Source organism: Nicotiana tabacum, chromosome 11, assembly GCF_000715075.1.
Source record: "Nicotiana tabacum cultivar K326 chromosome 11, ASM71507v2, whole genome shotgun sequence".
NCBI lineage: Eukaryota > Viridiplantae > Streptophyta > Magnoliopsida > Solanales > Solanaceae > Nicotiana > Nicotiana tabacum.
The window spans coordinates 115,922,063-115,928,324 of record NC_134090.1 but is presented as its reverse complement, the minus strand read 5'-3'; the positions used below and the strand labels follow the sequence as shown (position 1 = coordinate 115,928,324).

At 37.8% G+C, this 6,262-nt stretch overlaps 1 pseudogene; it reads left to right on the top strand.

Moving 5' to 3' along the window:
• Positions 1–3,008: 3,008 nt before the first annotated feature.
• LOC107797706 (transmembrane 9 superfamily member 7-like) lies at positions 3,009–5,816 on the top strand (annotated as a pseudogene).
• The last annotated feature ends 446 nt before the right edge of the window (positions 5,817–6,262 follow it).

The window sequence follows — 6,262 nt, the reverse complement described above, 5'->3', positions numbered from 1 at the left end:
GTACACTCTGATGTTTGGGGTCCTTCCAAAACACCTTCATTGGGTGGGAAGCACTATTTTGTAACCTTTGTTGATGATTTTTCTCGAAGAGTGTGGGTGTATACAATGAAAAACAAAGATGAAGTGCTGGGAATTTTTCTCAAATGGAAGACGATGGTGGAGAATCAAACAGGCAAGAGGATCAAGTGTATTCGCACAGACAATGGAGGTGAATACAAAAATGATCATTTCAATAAGGTCTGTCAAAATGATGGCATCGTCCGACACTTCACTGTCAGACATACACCACAACAGAATGGAGTGGCTGAACGTATGAACCGGACCTTGCTGGAGAAGGTACGGTGTATGTTGTCCAATGCTGGCTTGGGCAAAGAATTTTGGGCTGAGGCAGTTACATATGCATGCCACCTCATTAATCGTCTACCATCTGCTGCTATTGATGGCAAGACACCATTTGAAAAATGGTATGGAAAACCTGTTGTAGATTATAACTCTTTGCACGTGTTTGGCTCAACTGCATATTATCATGTGACGGAGTCAAAATTGGATCCAAGGGCAAAGAAGACTATTTTTATGGGAATTACTTCTGGAGTCAAAGGATATCGCTTATGGTGTCCTATGACAAAGAAAGTAATATTCAGCAGAGATGTTACCTTTGATGAATCTGCTATGGTAAATAAGGTAACAGAAGACACCAAACAAAATAAAGGTGCTTCTAAGCAGGTGGAGTTTGAGGAAAAATTTATTTTTCCTACACAAGAAGCAGAGGAGGAAACAAATGAAGATTACCCTCTGGAAGGAGAGCCAGTAGAGGAGATTCCAACTCAGGAACCTCAACAACAACTTGAATCAATAGCAACCAGCAGGCCAAAAAGAACAATAACGAAACCTGTTCGTCTCATAGAGACGGTTGCTTGTGCAACCTCAATTGTAGCTGATGATGTTCCTACCACTTATAAAGATATTGTCCAAAGTTCAGAAGAAGATAAGTGGAGGATTGCCATGAATGATGAAATACAGTCCCTTTATCAAAATCATACATGGAGATTGGCCAATCTCCCGAAGGGAAAGAAAGCAATTGGGTGCAAATGGGTATTTGCAAAGAAGGAAGGATTTCTTAACCAAGTAGATGTTCGCTAAAAAGCAAGATTGGTGGCCAAAGGATATGCTCAAAAGGAGGGAATTGATTACAATGAAGTGTTTTCTCCAGTTGTAAAACATTCCTCCATTAGAATTATGTTGGCTTTGGTAGCACAATTGGATTTGGAACTAGTTCAGATGGATGTAAAAACTGCGTTTTTACATGGAAACTTGGAGGAGAAAATCTACATGACTCAGCCAGAAGGATTCAAAGTTGCTGGAAAAGAAAATATGGTGTGCAAACTTGAAAAATCGTTGTACGGATTGAAACAATCTTCTAGACAATGGTACAAGCGATTTGACGAGTTTATGTTGCGGCAAGGGTACAAGAGAAGCAAATACGATCATTGTGTGTATTTGCGCAAGCTTAAAGATGGTTCCTTTGTATATCTTCTCCTATACGTTGATGATATGTTGATAGCTTCCAAGAATTCGGAAGAAATTGATAAATTGAAGAATCAACTGAAGAAGGAGTTCGAGATGAAGGATCTGGGTGAGGCAAAGAAAATTCTTGGCATGGAGATAATTAGAGATAGACGTTCAAAGAAACTCTGTTTATCTCAGAAAGAATATTTGAAGAGAGTACTACAACGTTTTGGCATAGATGACAAGACTAAGCCAGTTAGTACTCCACTTGCTCCCCATTTTAAGCTAAGTACTAATATGTCGCCAATGGATGAAGCTGAACGAGAGTATATGTCAAAGGTACCATACGCAAATGTTGTTGGTAGCTTGGTGTATGCAATGGTTTGCACAAGGCCTGACATTTCACAAGCTGTTGGAGTTATTAGCAGATATATGCACAATCCAGGGAAGGAGCATTGGCAAGCTGTGAAGTGGATTCTACGGTATATTCATAATACTGTAGATATCGGGTTAGTTTTTGAGCAGGAATACAATCAGTCTGTAGTTGGATATTGTGACTCAGATTTTGCGGGTGATCTGGACAAACGAAGATCAACTACTGGTTATGTGTTTACTTTTGCAAAAGCACCAGTTAGTTGGAAGTCTACTTTGCAGTCAACAGTTGCTTTGTCTACAACAGAGGCAGAGTACATGGCTATTACAGAGGCTGTGAAGGAGGCAATTTGGCTTCAAGGATTGCTAAAGGAACTTGGTGTTGAACAAAAAGGTATCACAATTTTTTGTGATAGTCAAAGTGCTATTCAATTAGCGAAGAACCAAGTTTATCATGCAAGGACGAAGCATATTGATGTTCGGTATCATTTCGTACGAGAAATCATAGAAGAAGGAGGAGTCACAGTGAAGAAAATTCATACTACGGAGAATCCTGCTGATATGCAAACTAAGGTGGTGACTGCGATCAAGTTTCAACATTGTTTGGATTTGATCAACATTGTTGAACACTAAAGATTGAAAATGAAGACACAACCAAAATTTGTTATTGAGAGAGAATTGAAAATGTGGAATTTTGCCAAGTTGGAGATTTGTTGAAGTTTGGCAAAATGCCAAAGTCCCACATTGGTTGGGAGTTAAGTTTGGGGGAGATTTTTCCCCTATAAAAGAAGGCCTAATGTTTAGGATTGAAACACACCTCTCATTTGCCTTCTCATCTGTTTAAGGCATTTGTATCTTCTCTTTTTAGTATTATTTCACTTGTATTTTTGGAGTGAAATAAAATATTGGTTGTGTCCGAAGAGTAGGCAAAATTAGCCGAACCTCGTAAATTCTGGTGTTCCCTTTATTGTTGTTTTATTGTCTTATTTATTATTTGGTGGCTGTCATAATTTTTGGTATAGTAGTTGTGACTTATTCACACTATATACATTTGGCTTCCGCAACAAATAAACCTACCAACTTCTTCACAGGGTGATTCTCTTCATGTTAAAGTAAACAAGCTTTCATCCATGAAGACACAGCTGCCATATGATTATTACTTCCTGGACTATTGTAAACCTCCAAAAGTTTCCAACAGTGCAGAGAATTTGGGAGAAGTTCTTCGAGGTGACCGCATTGAGAATTCTATCTATACTGTGAGTGTCTTTTAGCAATCCATTACTAAAGAAAATTATGGTATGGTTTGAATGTATGTTAGTTCTGAGCTAATTTTAAAAAGTTCTCCAGTTCAAGATTGAGAGAGACAGAGTCCTGCAAAGTGGCATGTAGAATCAAACTTGATGCAGTTTCTGCTAAGAATTTCAAAGACAAAATTGATGACGATTACCGAGTTAACATGTAAGGGTGAATAATTAATTGCGACTCCCTTTGTTTTACTTAAGTCATTTTGCTGATTGTGCTGTTTTATTTCTACTTATGTGGTGATGGACTTGTGGATGCCTAAATACTTTTGCCTAGATAGTTATAAGTTTTGAAGTTAGTTTTGTGCTGATTAGATTTAGTTTTGTGCTGATTAGATACTAAATACAGTTTTTGGATACATCTCATATACATTTGACATTGTACAGGATTCTGGACAATCTTCCTGTGGCAGTTCCTCGGCGAAAGATGGATGGAAGCGGAGAAAAAGTTTATGAACGTGGATTTCAAGTTGGATTTAAAGGGAGATTTGCTGGGGGTCTGAATCTTACTGTTTTGTTGTCATCTCTGAATGTTGTTAATTGTTTGTTGACTGTAAAAGTTGGTTTTGCAGAGGAAAGAGAAAAGTTATTTTATGAATAACCATTTGAATTTCAAGGTTATGTATCACGAGGATCTAGAGACGGGCACTGCTCGTGTTGTTGGTTTTGAGGTTATTCCCCTCAGGTTTGAACAACTTTCAAGCTTTCACTACTTGAATGAAAGTCTTCTTATACCACTTCCCTTCTCTCTCTCATTTTCCTTTGACCTTTTTTTCTGTTGTTCTCTTTTGTGAAACGATGATTAGGCATTCAGAAATAGAATTAGTTTTGCATGCTTAGTGATGATTTCAGAATGTGCAGCGGCAGTGGTCTTTTGTAACTGGTACATTTCATTTATTGTAGTTCTAGGACATTCACGTTTCCGAACATTCGTGATGCAGCATTCAACTCTAAGTTTCTGCTGGTTTATCATAGTTTCATGGCCTGTTTAGCAGCTCTCATAGTTTCTACTTGCTCAAGTTTGTGCACTTATTTGAGTGATAGAAGTGTTCAAGGTTTTCCAGTGTCTAATTTGACTATGTTTCCATGTAATTTGGATCCAGCAATATCAAAAGTCCTACAGATTAATTGGCCCTGATCTTTCATTGCATTGGCAACCTTGAATGATGAAATTTGAATGCATAATTTTGTTACTAGAAGGTATATTTATTGGTTTGCTTTGGCATTTCTATGCATATCTATTGGAGATAACTTCTTTTTCTCTCTCGGTAACTCTCGTGTTCTGAGCTCACATGCTGATTTGAATCAGTATTAACCATGGCTACAAGAAGTGGGATGAACAGAACACTAAACTTACGACATGCAAACCTGGGAAGCCAACTGTATTCCGGACAAACTCTGTACCTCAAGAGATTGTTGCAGACAACAAAGTAGTATTTACATATGACGTTTCATTTGAGGTACATTGTTTTTTAATTAACACCTTCCTTGTCCTTCCCCTTGACATTCAGCTTGCTACATGGAGATGTCTTCAGGCCACCTGAAAATTCCAGTTTACTGTGTGTTCATGTTGGGACAGGAATCCAAGTTCTCGGAATGTCCCTTGTCACAATGATATTTGCTTTACTTGGATTTCTCTCGCCTTCTAATCGTGGTGGGCTAATGACCGCCTTGGTTTTGCTATGGGTGTTCATGGGCTTATTTGCTGGTTACTCCTCAGCTCGATTGTACAAAATGTTCAAAGGAACAGACTGGAAAAAAATGTCATTGCAAACAGCCTTTATGTTCCCTGCTTTTCTTTTTTCCATCTTTTTCATGCTGAATGCTCTAATATGGGGAGAGAAATCTTCTGGAGCTGTACCTTTTGGGACAATGTTCGTCCTTGTGCTTCTCTGGTTTGGTATTTCAGTACCATTAGTCTTCCTGGGAAGCTTCCTTGGTTATAGAAAACCTGCAGTTGAGGATCCTGTTAAACAAATAAGATTCCTAGACTGATACCTTTGCAGCCTTGGTACATGAATCCTCTATTCACTACGCTTTTCGGAGGCATACTTCCGTATGGTGCAGTGTTTATAGAGCTATATTTTGTCTTGACATCCATATGGCTCAACCAGTTTTATTACATATTCGGATTTCTCTTCATTGTCTTTACCATACTTATAGTCACTTGCGCGGAGATAACCATAGTACTAGCCTACTTCCAATTATGCTGTGAGGACTATCGCTGGTGGTGGCGAGCCTATTTGACTTCCGGCTCTTCTGCATTGTACCTATTCTTGTATTCCATCTACTATTTCAGTGCCAAGTTGGAAATCTCAAAGCTGGTCTCAGGTATTCTCTACTTTGGTTATATGCTGATTGGGGCTTATGCATTTTTTCTACTCACCGGGACTATTGGCTTCTTGGCATGCTTGTGGTTTCTTCGGAAGATATATTCTGCTGTAAAGATTGATTGATCACTGCTCTTGTCAATCCCACCTATGTAAAGATTGAATTATTACAGAGACCAAAATGTTTGGAACATAGAGCTCTTTTCTTTCCCCTCCACTTTTACCTTATGGAAATTGTGAGGGAGCTATAAACACCGGGAAATCTTACTGTAACTTTTCTATTTCGCCATTTTGATATCAAACAGTCATTTTCTGGTTTTTTTTTTTACAAATTAAATTGCTTAATTTCACCAACTTTACTTGTTGAAAAGGAGTTATAGATTAGGTAAATAACTGAACGAATATAAATTCAGGAGTTTGAGCTCAATACTTGTATATATGACTAAAAAGGTTGCAATTTTATCAACGCCCTAGGGAGAATACGAAGCAGTTAATGTTTGTATATAATGAGAGAAAATGAAAAAGAAGATCAATTGAGTACTTCATACAGATCTAGGTCATAGAAGATCTTGAAAAGCTTAACTGAATGGGTACCGTAACAAACTATTTTTTCCACTACTCCGACTTTTAACTGATTAATATGAAGAAGCCAAAAGAGAATAAATAAATAAAACTACAGGTACTATGAATAAAAATGAAAATTTTAATACCTGATTATTGAAATCTTTAGTTGAAATTCTTCCTATCATCCAC